Here is a 17248-nt window from a genome sequence, read left to right on the forward strand (position 1 = left end):
AATAAATATTGAGTTCGGCCCTTGACTTCGAAGAAGTATCGCCTTGAATTAGCTGCATTCACTCCAGACGCAGGATTGAGCAAGCAGTCATCCCATCACTTTTCAAAGCTGCTACCATCATACCTGTGCCGAAGAAATCATCACCATCATGCTTCAATGACTACCGTCCTGTAGGCTTGACACCCATAATCATGAAGTGCTTCGAACGGCTAGTCCTGTCACACATCAAAGCCACCCTACCCCCCACCCTGGACCCCTACCAGTTCGCATACCGAGCCAAGCGATCCACAGAGGATGCAATTTGCTCCGGCCTCCATCCAGAGCCCATCACCCTGACCACACTTGGACAATAAAGACTCATATGTGAGAATGCTGTTCATTGACTTCAGTTCAGCATTCAATACCATAATACCACAACAACTCATCAGAAAACTGGACAAACTAAGTTTCAGCACCTCCCTCTGCAACTGGCTGCTGGACTTCCTGATGCAAAGACCACAAGCAGTACGGGTAGGGAATAACACCTCAAGCACCCTGACCCTGAGCACGGGGGCTTCCGCAAGGTTGTGTTCTCAGCCCCCTGCTGTTCACGCTGCTGACACACGACTGCAACAACGACCACAGCACTAACCATCTGGTGAAGTTTGTGGATGATACAACACTGGTGGGCCTCATCACTAAGGAGACTCACTACAGAGAGGAAGTAGACCTGCTGGCCAGATGGTGCATGGAAAACAACCTTACTGCTGAATGTCAACAAGACCAAGGAGATTGGTGTCAACTTAGAAAGGGTCCAAAAACAACTGCCACCACTGACCATACGACGGCGATGCTGTGTGAGAGAGTGAGCAGCAACCAAGTTTCCTTGGAGTGCACATCAGCGACGACCTCTCTTGGACCACCAACACTACATCACTGGCGAAGAAGGCCCATCAGCGTCTCTACTTCTTGCGCAAACTAAAGAAGGCAAGTGCTACATCCTCCATCATGACAACATTCTACAGAGGAACCATAGAGAGCGTCGTGTCCAACTGCATCACAGTGTGGGGAGGAAGCTGCACGGAGAAAAACAGGAAGACACTCCAAGCGTGTTGTGAACACAGCGAAGAAGATCATTGGAGTTACACTCCCCTCCCTGCAGGACATTTACACCACACGCCTCACCCCGGAAAGCACTGATGATCATCAAAGACACAAGCCACCCTGCACACAAACTGTTTCAGCTCCTGCCTCTGGAAAGAGGTACAGGCGCCTCCGTTCCCGTACCACCCAAGGCTGGCGAGCAGCACAATGTCACCAAGCGAAGCAAGATACTGAACACTCAACTCACGCTCTCCTCCACTGTCATCCTCTGGCCATCAAGGCCCACTACAACCCCCCCCCCACATCCCCCACCACCTATATCTGCGACTGGAACATTCCACCTGCAGCACTACTATAGTTTGACTGAACTCTCACCTGCACTGACTCAAAACATGTGCACACACACACACACACACACACACACTCAACACAAACACACACACACACACACAGCAACACTGCAGCTTTCTGCACTAAACCCCAACATACACACACAGACACACAACTCACACACACCACACACACACAAACACGATCACACACACAGACGCACACCCGCACCTTCAACTCTGCACTAAACACACACACACAACACACACACACACACATACTGCTGCTTGGTGTAGCTTTGACAGAAGACCTATTTAATATTATTTTTTCTTCAAAATACTACTATCACTATGTCAGAACGCAATATAGGCGTTTTAGGAAAAGCACAGAAGCACAACAATAACCTCTTAATGTATGTTCCTCTACAAGTCGTCTGTTGTCCAGTCTTGCACGGTTAAATGTCTGTCTGAGCACTGTCCTTATGGCCCATACTGTCTTACGTCCATGTAATAAGTACTGTCTATGTCTATACTGTTCTATGTCCTTACCTAGATTACTCTATGTCTGTATGGGAGAGCAAGAAATGTAATTTCAAATTCTTTGTATGACCAGTGCATGTAAAGAAATTGACAATAAAACCTACTTGACTTGACTTGGTCCTGGGCCGGTTTCCGGGTCTAGTTCCACCGGCCGCCTTTGCTTCCCTTCAAAATAGAACGCCGTCCCCTCTATTCTGTGTCAATGGTGCGGGGCCCTTTCAGATGACTTGGTCCTGGGCCCTGGGTCACAGTTGTCAGTGGCCCTGATTGTGGAATAGGCAGGAGGATGGAGGCGGCTGGAGGATGGAGGAGGCAGGAGGATGGAGGCGGCGGCGTTGTTTCACAGCAGGAGTCTCACTCCCTCTGGCCATCATTTGACTGCCCAGCATTCACCACATACTGCCTGCCTGCCGGTGTGTGTGTGTGTTTGTTTACGTGTGTTTGTGTGTATGTGTGTGTGCATGTGTGTGTGTGTAAGCATGTTTGTGTGTGTGTGTGTGTGTGCCTGTGTGTGTGCATGTGTGCGTGTGTGTGCGTGTGCATTAGTGGTGTGGATCGGTACTGCCCTCACGATCTGATTCGATCACAATTCGGGAGGTAGTAGATCCGATTCGATTCGATTCTATTAGATCCAATCCGATCCGATTCAATTCTACAAAGCATTGCAATGCATTACATTTCTACTGAACGCAAAGCAAATGTTTAATAACAGCCCATGATGAGGCAGATTACAAGTAGTCAGATACTGAGCAACAATTTATTGGCTGTTTTCCGTATCAGTCTGTATCAGTCTTGCTATGTTTTGAAGTGCTTTTATTTAATTTAACATTCATTTGCTCCCGAAATATCCATTGAAGTAATTGAAACTTGAAAAAAAATTGCTGGGTCGATTCTGGAACTTGCCGGATCGATTCTGGATCGTCCATGCCCCGCATTGATTCGGATCGCCGAATCGATCATTGTTGACACCACTAGTGTGCATGTGTTTGTATGCGTGCATGCGTGTGTGAGTGTGATTGTGTGGTGTGGTGTCGTGTGTTGTTGTGTGTGTGTGTCCGTGTCCGTGTGTGTGTGTGTGTCTGTGTGTGTGTGCGTATGAATGCTGCATGTGGTGGCTCCAGTTGGAGACTAGCCTCAGGGCCCAACCCAGCCGGTCTCCACTGGTGGTGCCTTGCCCTCTGGTCACAGAGACGCTTGTTTACCTGGAAGGTTTATTTTAGGAACCATACCATATCTCCTCCACATTTAGGAACCATACCGTATCTCCTCCACATTTAGGAACCATACCATATCTCCTCCACATTTAGGAACCATACCATATCTCCTCCACATTTAGGAACCACAGAATCTCCTCCATGTTTAGGAACCACAGAATCTCCTCCACATTTAGGAAACACATAATATCCTCCACATTTAGGAACCACATAATCTCCTCCACATTTTGGAACCACAGTACTGTATCTTCTCTGTGTTTAGGAACTATAGGAACTTCCACATTCAGGAAACATATCGCCATACTGCCATATTCAACATTGCCATGTGTCATTGAACTAGTATCTCCCCCACATTTAGGAACCACAGTATCTCCCCCACATTTAGGAACCATAGTATCTCCTCAATTTTGGAACCATATCTTGTCCATGTTATGAACTGTAGGAGTATAAGCCCCACAGACATAATGGGTTACTATGGGTGCCAAACGTGACCAGGTTGTGTAGGTCATCAAGGTCCCACGTATGAGGAGGCCCTAGAGGCAGTCAGATTTTTAAAATCAGTAGCATAATCATATTAATATCATATAAGGGGATCCACAGGAGATGACTGTGCATAGGGCCCAGAATTTTATGCTATTGGTTGTTGTTGACTCTTGTTGAATACCACAGACTGTGACCACCACACAGTTGAATATTTAATTTCTGAAACAATTTTTTTATTCTGTTGTGAAATACCCACATGGGTATCTTTGCTTTCGCTGGTCTGAGCAGCACAGAAGCGTAAGCAGTAAATATGATATACTGTATGTAGCCTAGTCTGGTCAATGTCATCTATTGGGAGACGGGCGCTGTATCTTTCAAAGAAATGTTTGTTTTCTTTTGCAACCCGTATAGGCCCCGGCCAGTGTTATTTGAAAATGGTGAAGAGAACTCTGTTTTCACAGACACTTTTAACTTACAATAAACAAGTTGCATTTTTGGAACTGAACCCGAGGAATTCTACCACGACTATTGCATCACACTACTACCACTGCCCAATGTTTTCAGTGGAATTAATGTGCTCGTAACCATATATGTGTAACAATGTGTGTAACACCCTTCTCAGTAGTTCCCTTAGAAAAATGCAGTTCAATGTGCTTCAAAAAACTGAAGGAATCAAGAAAACAAGAAATAGAGAATGAAAACTTTCAATAATTAGCATCAAATAAAAAAAAACGTTAAAAATATTAGAATTAGGTGGATAAAGCACCCAAATTATTTCAGGATTTCATAGACTGGGTGTATCAGTGCGTACTTTTGAAGCCAGCATGAGATTAATTTTATGGTACATCCTTGATAAACAATGAATGGATATGGAATTCAACCATTTATGTTATTAAGGCCTTGAAACAAATTCAATGATTAAAAAAAATCCCTCTTTCCATTCATTCCACACGTTCACCCTGTCAACAGGTTAATTTAAAACTTTGCAGTTAAAATGAGCGTTAAAACAATAAGTTTTTTTTTCCCCCCATTAACCCGAGTCTGCTCCCGTGATCATTTAAATTATTGTGAACGGGACAACTTTTTATTTTTTCAACAAATTGTATATATTTTTTATTTTGCCTTTGTTCTCCATGCTTGTCTTTCTGTTCTCGTAGTAATTCCATTTGATAGGTATTCCTGTCATGAGCCATGCCGAGTTCACTTTGTCAGCCATTATCCGGCTACTTCTGATTGGAGTCTTCAGGGTCATTTAATGAGACACAGACGCAGGCTGAGAAATATCAGGATCCCAGTGAAAATCAATAAGACAGGGACCCAAAGCCGAGCTGGAGTGTTCTCTCCTCATGCAACAACCACTCGACTCAATCCACACTCCCCACTCAAGTTCAACCAGAAAATCCCCTGACAAGTGTCTGTCCTATACCCGAGAATAGTGGTTATTAGCAGCCCCAATAATAGGAAAACACTTTTTTTAGATATTCCACAAATAAATGAATAAGTCATTTAGGGGGCACGAACGCAAAATCTAATGGCTGTCCTTGCATCAGGAGAAGAAGCGTGGGCTGATCTGACTGCATGCAGAAAAATAAATAAAAATCAACAGACTTTAGGCACATATAGCAAAACAATGCACTGCAATGAAGAGGTTGTGCCGAATATTACTGGGGTATATTCTATGCACTGTGCGATGGGAGGAATGTGTGAGAATGGAGGATGAGGAGACTGGCTTGTCAGAGTAAATAAAATATCTTCTGGCGATGATGCTATAGGGTTTCAGACTTGGGCCATATTCTATTCCTTTCTTTGCATGAGCACACAATCTGTTCATCTCAGGAGTGTGCATAGCGCCCAGCCTTAGATACAGCACAAGTTATGAATACTGTATTATACACGGTAAAAAAAATGCAGTGTTAAGTGTCACAGACTCTGTGACCAAACACCATCTAGTGTTAAATTCACTCTGTACAGGTAAGTGTAGAGAGAAGAGCACTGCGATTTGTACTGTGTTATATCTGTCTAAAATATCTTCAAAATGTTACTTAATGATGACAAAACAAGCCACAAGAATTTGGCTATAGGTATAACTGACACACACTGACACCGATTTGTCCATCAAGAGCATCACGATCTGTCGGCGATGATGATTATATACATAGTCAATTTTGTAGTGTTACTTCAACACTTCGATAGTCAATTTAACATCTTCTAGAGTGTATTTGGTCCCTGAGTACTCTCTAAGTGTTGAATTAACACTGCATTTTGTACAGTGTACTAAGCATTTATTTGTTCCAGGGTTATGCTAACCTCGTTAGTCGGCACTTCCGTGATGCAATTCATGCTTCACATGTAGCCCTCTGGCGAAGCGGCTTATGTAACCACCTAAACATCCTTGTTTGGAGAGGGAGGGGCCATGTTTTATGTACGGCATATGCACTGCTGACCTGGGATGAAAAATCAGGCCGGGCATTTTAAGCCAAGACCAGTCCTCCTGGCATTGAGAGAGACCATGAAGCCTGTGGCAAATGTTTTGGTCATCTATTACGAGCTATTTTGACCACAATACCCCAAATGAATAGTTACATCTGACTTGGGGAGGTCAACTGTAGCTGAACGAGGATTGATACCCGGCCAAAATCATGAAGAGTCCACTGGGCAAATGCCCTGTATGCCTTATGGCCAATCCAGCCATGGGCATACGCGTTAGGTCAGAGTTGGCTTGGATTCCTCGGGAGCTGATGTACTGTAAAGGCCACTGGAGTCAAGCAAGCTCGCACCAAACATGGCAAACCTCAAGTTAGAGCGCTGGCCTTTAGATCAGAGGGTTGCAGGCTCAGGTCCCACCCTTACCAGAACCTTCATACTCTACATGGCTTGAGCAAGGCATGTATGTATTCCCACATTGCTCCAGGGCTTGTAACTAATATCCTGTACCTAAATAACTGTAAGTTGCTTTGGATAAAGTAAAGCGTCTGCTAAGTGTAAAATAATGTAATGTAATGTAGAGGAGGAGGTCCCTGTGGTGGTGACACATCTCTGTTAACACTTAACATCCCAGGCACCCACATGAATATTTCACAAATAGCAGTTAAAAATGTATCAATGCTACGATTATCCAGGAGAAACAGCACCGAGTGGCTACGTTTACATGACTTTTAAAATCAAATTTAATTAATTCATATTAAATTAGTTCCGTGAGACTACTTTAAATCTTTTCATGTTTATTCCGAATTGTGAAGTGTTTACATGACATTTTCAGAGCGGAATAAAACTTTATTCAGAATTAAAGTGACTTAATTCTGAATTAAATGTCATGTAAGTAAGGCCAGTGTTTTATCTAGAGAACAGCTGTTCAGGCTGTTAAAGTAAGAAGTCAGTAATATGAAGGATGCCTCGTCATTGTTGCTGTTGTTTTTGTTGTTGTTTTAATCTCCGTTACATCAAACGTTGCTATTTTAAATAATCCTACCTTTACAGATTTCAAGGTGACTTTATTCAGTACCTCTCTAAACACGTTTTAGGTAAACATCCCAGTATATTTTTCACAAAAACATGCAGGTGAATCCTAATACAGGGATCACAAATTTCACAGAGGGTTTGGCTAAAAACCTTCAACACAATTGCTCATGCAGCAGCCAGCGATGCAATTATAGTTTTATTTAAATCTCCCGAAAGCAATAATACGGCACGACTTGGAAGGGCAACAGTAAAGAGGATCACCTGCTCTCATCCCCCATTTATGAGTAATCCCAACCAACAATATAAATGTTATTACTCACACGCATAAACATCAACTGCCTGACATTCAGATCACTGTAGAAGAAATCCTTGAACCTATTGAATCCCCCCCCCCATCTAAACTTTCCACTTTACTTAGGAGAGAGAGAGAGAGAGAGAGAGAGAGAGAGAGAGAGAGAGAGAGAGAGAGAGCATAGCATAGCATAGCAAGCATAAAAAGCATAAATTCAACAACTGACTTGGAGAGCATGTTGATGCTACACAGCGAACATCACCTTCAAAAAGCTGAAGGCGATATCAAGGGTTGTGGTAGTCCTGAGCGAATAAACAAGTCACTCACAGAAATTATGAAGGACAATGTCAGCCCCTTGAAAAATGGTCCTTTCCTGCAAGCCTCTCCTCCAACCCTTGTATCTATTTTATTACTGTGTGGGTGATGGGGGGGTTGCTGCTATTAAGGAAGTTCAAAGCTCTTTTCACTTCCACTCAAGCTCCAAGGCTGAAGAAAAAAATAACATCGGAGACAAAAAAGTACACAAACTACAGCGTGGGTTTGGGAAAGAGGGTCATTGTGCATGTTCTTCTATGATGATTTAGAAAAGGGCTACAGTAAGACCGATGTTTGTGGTAACAGTAAGACCAATGTTTTCCTAACTCCTTTTGAAAGGCATCTCTATTATCCAGATAACAAGGACAACATTTGCTATATGCATTTTGGTCAGCCCTCTATTAGGAGTGACACACAATGCAATTTTCCTTTAAATTCCACGCTTACATTCTGGCTTTTTGTAGGCTACAGTAACCTGGCACCCAACAGATGACAGGATTCCGCCAGGGCTGGACTGGCCATCTGGCATAGCGGGCATAAAATAGGGGCCCACTAGGGTGCGGGGCCCACCGGTGAGTCAGTTCTGCGCTGCTAATTATGAGGGGCCCCTTTAAGCCAAAAGTACCCGGGCCCTATATCCCCCCCCAGCCCAGCCCTGGATTCCGCCCAGCTCGCGAAGCTGAGCAGGAAACACGCAGATCTGGTCGAGGTTAAGGGTACAATGTGTGCACCAAAGCTTTGCCCTTATGATTGATAACTGGAAATGAATGTGTACCTAGCGTAAGCTTTCTAGGGCTGCAGACTTCATCGGGGGTGGTGAAAGTCGTGCTGAGGAGAGAGAGAGAGAGAGAGAGAGAGAGAGAGAGAGAGAGAGAGAGAGAGAGAGAGAGAGAATGCTTTGGGACAACAGATTAAATTAGATTAGGAACTCTGACATATTTATATTGATAGTTTTTTTTGCTACTATATTGATTAATTTGAATTGTCCCAATCCAATTAATGTACTGAAATGAGACTACCAGACGAGAGAGAGAGAGAGAGAGAGAGAGAGAGAGAGAGAGAGAGAGAGAGGGAGAAAGGACGATGAAGATGAAGATGGCTTTTTTGGGCTTTAAAAAAACTACTCCGTAAAACCTATAGTATGCGGAAAATGATGATTGCTACTACTATTTGTTTCCTTCAGTTGTTCTAACAGGCGGTCCATGAGCAATCACAGCACCTGTTTCGTTATCACCTCTATGGTCTTTAGGTTTCCCTCCTTGTTTTGCAGTCAAGGCCTCTTGGCGTACGAGCTAATTGAAAATCACAAATAAGCATTACGATACATGAGGACTTTTTGTATGACTTAGAAAAAGAATCCTTGTGCATATTCTGTTGGTGAACCCGTGCATGTGTCATCATACTACCATCCTGCGCTATCTTGTACATGCCGACACATGTGGGCGGATCGAGAGACATAAAACACACAGAAAAATAATAACAAACAAAAAACAAAGCATAGAAGCTAATTGAAAATCACAAATAAACATTATGATACATGTGGAATTTGAGTATGACTTAGAAAAAGACTCATTTTGCACATTTTGTTGGTGAACCCCTGTATGTGTCACACTATCTTGTGCCATCGCACATGCCGACTCATGTGGGCGGTTTGAGAGATGTAAAACACACAAAAAAAATCTGAAAAAACACTGACTTACCATCTGCATAAAACTACAAGACAAAATATATATTCTTGTCATGCTTACGTTTGCAATACAAATGTAAACCCGTTTTGGGGTTTCATCATAATACTACCATCCTGTGTCATCTTGTTCACAAAAAACTAACACTGATTTAACAATTTGCATAAAACAAAAAAAAACTAAATTCATCCCTGTCAAGCTTACGTTCACAATATAAATGAAACAGCCGTTTTAGGCCGGGGAACGCTTTGTCAGTTACCAGCGCGGGCATGTGACATGGTCCGAGTTATTGGACTGCACAACGATTTTGTGCAATGGTCTTTACTGAGTCGTTTATTACTTCAGTAAACACGAAGGGCCTCTTATTGCCACTAAATTCACTTGTCATCATGGCTACAGTTTGTTTGATAATGAATTCCAATCTCGCCTTCTGTTTTACTGGAATGATATTCAGATTGAATTAATATTCATTTCATCGGATCAATTTGCTCTCGGGGCAGGAGAGGGATTATGACTAGGCTATTTGTAATTGGCTGTCTTTTCACACATGCACACAGCGATTGGTGGTTTATAACAGCATGTTGAGTGGCTGCACATGGGCCAGTAGTGGCTACTGTGTGTGTACTGTTCACTGTCATCAAAACAAGAGCTGGATTTGCAGTTGGCCATATGAAGCAGGATAGGAGCAAAATCAGGGACGACCTGGCCTTCACCTTAGAGCGTAGAGTGCACGCGCGAGCAAACAGACACAGACGCGCGTGCACACACACACACACACACACACACACACACACACACACACACACACACACACACACACACACACACACACACACACACACACACACACACACACACACACACACACACACACACACAGGTTGTACTGTATACATACATACATACATACATACATACATACATACATACATACATACATACATACATACATACATACATACATACATACATACATACATACATACATACATAGAACTACATACATACATACATACATTTATAAACGTTCACCAGTCTATAAACTCTATAATGCATTTCGCTCAGTGCATCATCAATTGTTATATGATTATAAACAGGAAAGCACAGATCAATTTGGAAACTATTGTAATGTCATCTTATAGGTGGCCAAACGTACAGCCCAAAATCTTAAAGGACACCTCAACCTGTGAGTATGATGAATCCCTGAGAAATTGGAATTATTATTATTTTTTATTTATTAAGTTCTAAAACAGATATTAGTCTTAAAATCTAATCTCTGAGCTGTCAGGGTCTCCATCTGCGCCTCGAATCTCCGCTAACCAATAAAAAAATCCACATCTGCTCACATCAGCAAATCATGCGCTCATCCATCTTAACTGTCAATCTCATCTAGTGTTATCCATCACCGGCTATCTGACTGCCTGTGCAGATTAATTATTATCATGCCTTGTGGAGCAAATTTTGCAAAGAACTGAATTTCTAGTGGATGACAAAAAAAGTCTGATTGTCAGAATGTGAAGGTTAAACATCATGACTGGCGTTGACATATGAGGCCAAAGTTTTCAAATACGTTTTTTTAAATCTTTTTTTTATCTTCCATTGTTGACAAAGGTAAAGCAATGACTGTGAGCATAGTCCATTCAATCATGGGCATTGTCTTACTAGTATATGACCTTCCACGTCTTAATGATCCTTATAAACACTACACCATCATAAAAGGACCAAAGTTAGATATACTCCCCAACCCCCACCAGGGAGAGGGCTAGCATGCGCCAACCGAAGGGAGCCTAGAAAAAAGAGAGACCCGATAAAGTCCTGTTTGATATCACATAGGCCTGATAACAGCCACAAGCACTAGAGACCAATAGTAGCATTGATCTCAGTACTGTATTTATTCAAGGTTACTGCTAAACCCACTGATAGGCCACTTACAAACCCAATAGTGATATTTAATGCAGGACCAATAGTGACAGTTGTAACAATATCAAATGAAACAGATCACAACCTCAAAATCGATTACGTGTATAATAGATTAAATGATTGAATGACTGAACGATTGATTGATAAGATATGATTAATAAAATTGATTGATATATTAGAACAAACAATAAAATACTGGGCACTCACATTGTCAAATTTTGAATTTCATGACCTTCATTTCAGGTACGTTGTATATAAACATGGTTCGGGAGGAGGCTAGGCCGGCTAGGATGCCAGACATGCCTGTTGCACACCAAGCACTCAAGGGCAAAATAATGAATCGTAGTTTTAAATTGAGATCCATCTCATCACAACACAACAGCACAGTGCTGACCCCTGCAGACAGAGAGGCCTCCTTTTTAATTAAAATAAAGCATGATAAATATTATCCAGTGTCTTTGCAATGCCCTTGTGTTCCTGCTTACATTAAACAATAAGGACCCCAAACGAGTGTGTATTTTGCTATGCTATTAGCCCCAAATCCCAAACTACCACCCACGCCGGTGTTTAGTCTCAGAGCGATACTTGTTCTGTAATAGAGTCCGACAACCTTCACTCTCTAAGTAAACTGAGGTTACATTTTGTTCTTATTTGATTACAAGCCAGATTAATCATGAACGAAGTGGGATGATGCTGGCTGTCTGTTATCTTGCACTGTCTGCCCGGCATAAATCTTATGAGCTGGAAGCCGAAAAGGGAGGGGGAGGAATGAATGGGTTAGTTGTCCCAGGCCAGGAAGATCGTGGCCCCATAAATTGGGGTCCTCAAGGGAGCCAGGCAATGGTAGGGGGCCCTATCGGATGACTTTGTCCTGGGCCTAGCCAAAGCGTTCAGTGGCCCTGCCTGTGCGTCATGGCAGTTTTTAGATATGAACTTTTTTATTACCAGACATGCTTATTAAGATAATACCAAGCTATAGGCCTATTTTTTCATAACAGAAGCTAATAAAACCATCATAACATTTTCAGACACTTATCCTCAGAGAGGTGAGAGAGGTTAATTGTATGCTGTTGCATTGCACCTTAAAAAATATAAATAAATAAAAATACAGAGTGTAGTTCTTTCCAGCCTTTACCATAGTGGCCAGTGAATGTTTCAACAATGCTAAGCAGTTTAGGATAGTGAAAGTCTAGAAGTCAGCAACACAGTCGAAATATGCACATCCTATCTCAAGAAGTCCAAGTTATTTTCAATTTATTTTACTTTAATGTTTTATGTCCTGTCAGGGACAACATATGTAACTAAGTCTAACTCTGGTACAACACATGAAATGGCAACATATATGTTTTAATTGTACATGGCCCCTATAATAAACTGAATTGAAATCATTAAAAAGAGTTAAATTGTCATTAATAACCATTATGACCCCATTACCACACCCCAGCAGAAACATCCTTACATACTGTAAAAATAACACTTGTACCACACGGAGTACCACATGGAGTACCACACGGAATGCACTGTAATGGCCAAAGCATTAAAGCATTAGAATGCTTCCACCATGTGACCCCTGACGGCGCCCATTTAGACCAGAATTTTTTTTTTTTTTTTAGAGGGAATTATGTCTGAAAGCTGTCGTTTTACTTTGAAAGCAGATGAGCTCTGAATCACTACACTACAGTACACACTGCACTCGGATTGCTAATCCTTTATGACACAGCTGCCGCAGCCCCCTTCTTAGATGCAAGCAGACTACCATCCCCGGAGGACAATCAGATCATAAAAACTAAAACTGCCTCCAGTTGAACACACCCCATTTGCAATGTGGAACATTGATCAGTGGGTTTGCGGCAGTGACCACCTTAAATATTTAAACAATAAGAAGAGCAAGAAGAACAGTCACACAGCTGTCTCACCTGGTTGTGCTAGAAGGCGCTTTTTGTATTTTGTGTGTTTGGCTTGATTCTTCAAATCTGATCTAATTCCTGTAATCCTCAACACATTCTCTTCTCATTTAGATTAGAACTCGTGAATGTACCATGAACATGAACAGTCATACTAAATTTGGATTAATAGGCCTATCATGTGTTCTCCTGAATATCGCTATTATCCTGTTTATGATAGTTTTATGTCTCTCACGTAGAGCCTATGTCTTCTTGATGCTGCATTTGTGTCTTTGTCTTGTCATCTACCTTCTTTAAAATTTTATTACAAAATGGGGGGTGACCATGCTGTAGAAAAAAAATAAGGATACACATGACTGACTATCTTCCCACACAACACCCAAGGAGACAATCTAAAGTGTCTTCACGGATCCAAGGACTTCAAGGCCCTGGGCAACAGATCTGACTTGAAATCATAACAAATCCAGGCTATGTATAAAACATCAAAGTCCCTCCTCCCTTCCATCAGCAAGATAAAGTAATAGAAATGTAGTGTATGGCGGGAGTGGTGGACACCAAATGCAGTGTTTATGGAGGTCTGTCCGTGTTTTTTTATTGTGTATTCATCAAAATGCTGAATTGATGAGAAAACAGTTAAAGTGCCCGCACCAACTTTGATGTTGTAAATTCCTTTAAAGGACACCTGTGCAGGAATGGTCAAAAAGGACTGCAACTATGCTGCTCATTGAACTGGGCCTGCCATTTGCCAATTTGATCTTATACATGAAGTTTTTTCTAAGAAATAAACAAAATTTCTAAGTATGGTCCAATAGAGTCTTTTTTTGCAGCTAAAAAATCGGCCTATTTTTGAAATATCAAAATGGCGGACACATGGAGAAGATCCCCCTTTTCATGTATGAAAAGTGGCTAATTTTCCAGTCATAATGAATACTTCGATATTTGATGCTGGAGGTAAGTATTCATGAAAAAGGTAACATTAGTGAATGGGCAGCATAAATCTGGAAATAAACAACCTACAAATCTTCACACAGTGTCCCTTTAACGACTTAAGCGATTACTAACGAAACTTTTGGTAGACTTTTCCTAAAATTAGTCGCTACAGTTTTAGTACCAAAAGATATGTTTATCATTTGTCGTTGCCAATCGGCAACAGTTTTATGACAGTATGTCTGACCGAAAATCACTGATCTACGTCTCAATATTGTATCCTTATTCATATTATTTGTTTGTTATTTCCATTAGCATCAGACAGCGGTTGTGAGCATAAAAGTGGTCCTGAAGCATATAATCAATTAAAATATAGTGCATTACCTAAATTTGATGGGAAAATACATTATGGCTAGAATGTGGGCATTAAATAAACAGATGATTTGTCTTTAATTACGTCATATTACCAGATACTGACACAAAAAGTAGTCATTCATAGATGCCATAATATGTAGATCATTTACACCAAAGTCTGTTGGTCATACCTGTATTCCGTTCATGATTTTATGGGGAGGGGGGGTTCAAAAGAGGCCCCCCCCCCAGGCCATGGAATGACAAGAAAGCCCAGTCTGAATAGGGTTTAAGTTGCTGAGGAACAGCATCATGATTAAATTTGAAAATCAACTAAGGTCCGAGTAGGATCAAACTCACACAACCGCCATATCTACAATCCAGCACCTTTGTCTATTGAGCCAAGCAGCTGACTGTCATAAGTATTCCAACCAAGGCATAACACATTGCATTGAAGAGCTGTACAAAAAATTCTAGAATTGTATGCAGTTACTCTTAAAGAATACATATGGTTTGAGAAATGTTACAGTTTGAATGGAAGCCCTTTATAGCTAGCACCTGTTCGGATTGTCTGTAAATGGCAGTTATGTATTGTACTCTAAGGGCAGGAGGGCAGCAAAACACATCATTTTCTGTTTTCAGAATTCGCTTTTAGAAACTAAAAAGAATGTCCTTTTCACCAAATTGAGTCAATCCCGTGATTTTTCTAACAGTCCTGAATGAAGTTTATAGTTAAACGGTCAGTCACAAATTGACCTCTTTTGGCAGATGCCCTAACCTCAAACAGACAGAACGTCAAAAATGATAAGGACACAGCCAATTGGGTCAGCCCATCCATTTTTACAACACCTGCTGCCATTTAAAAAGTAATTGGTGAGTGGACATGGAAACTTTCACCGTTAGGAGTAATCTTCCAGAGCTTCGCATAACAACGCGTCAACTAAACTTCTAGGAGAAACTGTTGGGGGGGTGATTTATGAACAAAAAAGGCTTCCTACACTCCTGAACCTCTAGAGTGGAGGAATGCACGGACACTGAAGGTTCTGTCCATTGTTTTCTATGGGGACCCAAACTTGCACAAAATTGCCGAAAACGAAAAAACGACAAGAGACACGGACACGCTGTAGCAGAAAAAATGACGTTTCAGAAAAAAACGGTCATTTTAGTGTTTGAACATTGTCTCTTATCTCGAAAGGCCTAGGAGGAGATCCATTTTCTATTTTTACTGACCTGCACAAGAGAACAAGCTACGAACAGACATAGAGAATTACTGGTATAAGCGGGGCAAGCCTGCATAATAAAATGTGAAAACTTGAGAAATATATGACTAACATTACTGAAACGCGGCATTCTTTGTTATTTCTTTATAATCTTTTGATACATTTCAAAGTTCGATATTTTCACTAATCCAAAATCAATACAATCAACTTTAATGAACAAAGTCTTAGCGGCAACGCTAATCAGTTTCTGGGCTTGTATCTGTAACTCAATAACAGTGCTCTTTAGTTCCTACGTCTTCAAGATGTCCAGAGGGACGGCAAAAACTGGCCTGTTGCTTTTCTGACATTTGTCATTGGGAACAAGCTTGAGATATTCGAGGGACTCCTGCTGTGGGCTCTTTTGTTGTTGTGAAAGCCATTTTTGAACATGACTCCAATACAGCAGCATCCCCATTCTTCTCTCTCGGGCACTCATGTTGTCCATTTTCTGGTCTGTCAACGGTGGGTGTTCTGTTCTGTGTGCAAGCCAAGCCTGCAAGATTAAGTTTCAGCACATCTCTCCAATCTGTCTGCACATTTATAGTATGGATCAAACAGACCTGTTGAGGTGAGGCTTACTCCTTTCGCACTGACTGATTGAACTGGAACATGAACCATTACTTAACGATTATTAGATCTTCGCCTGCCATTTTAGGGCAAGTCAATATTTTTTCCCATCTCAGAAATAGGCTATTTTTTGCAGTTGACATGGAAGACAGAGGCATGAATATGTTTTCAAAAACCGTCCACCAGAGCCGGGATATGTGTAAGAGCCTACAGAAAAAAGAACATCATTGTGTTGATTTCCCCTACAGCAAAGTAAGTTATATACAATTTACAAAAAAAATATTCAGCAAGAAGGTTTAACAGCTACAATTAACACAATTAACAATTGGCATTGTGAATGAAAACAAACACACATGGCTTGTCTCACAGTATACCCACTAGAGATTCCGTTGTTAGGTAATAAACATGTGGTTGTATTTAACAACCCATCAGTAATTGTTTAAAATAGGCCACTTAATGTAAATTTTAGAGAAACACATATAAGATAATCAGATAATTCAGTGAGCAGGTCACCATTGCGGAATAAACATGGTGACTGACAATATTTATGAAGATCCTTGGAGCGGAGGGGTTTAACCACCAATATGGTAAATAACCACACATTGACCCACATAAAACACTGTTGCCACATATAATGGCATAAGAATGCAGAATAGAATAGCAGGCAAGAATACCCCATGTAGGATCAAAGGAAATTGTGAAGATACTATATACATAACATAAATGTACTTAAAGTGATACTGTCCCATTTTTTATTTTTATTTTTTTAAAAGCCCATATTAAAGCTCTCCTTGAGTTGAATGATTGGGTTTTATATTTCCCCTGTACTTTCAACCCCTCTCTGAGTATGGCAGTGCAAATTCTACCTCCATGCTAGCAGTTGACATTGAGTCCTATGACACCAGTTTGCACGAGTTCAG

This window comes from Engraulis encrasicolus, chromosome 3, assembly GCF_034702125.1.
Source record: "Engraulis encrasicolus isolate BLACKSEA-1 chromosome 3, IST_EnEncr_1.0, whole genome shotgun sequence".
NCBI classification, from domain to species: domain Eukaryota; kingdom Metazoa; phylum Chordata; class Actinopteri; order Clupeiformes; family Engraulidae; genus Engraulis; species Engraulis encrasicolus.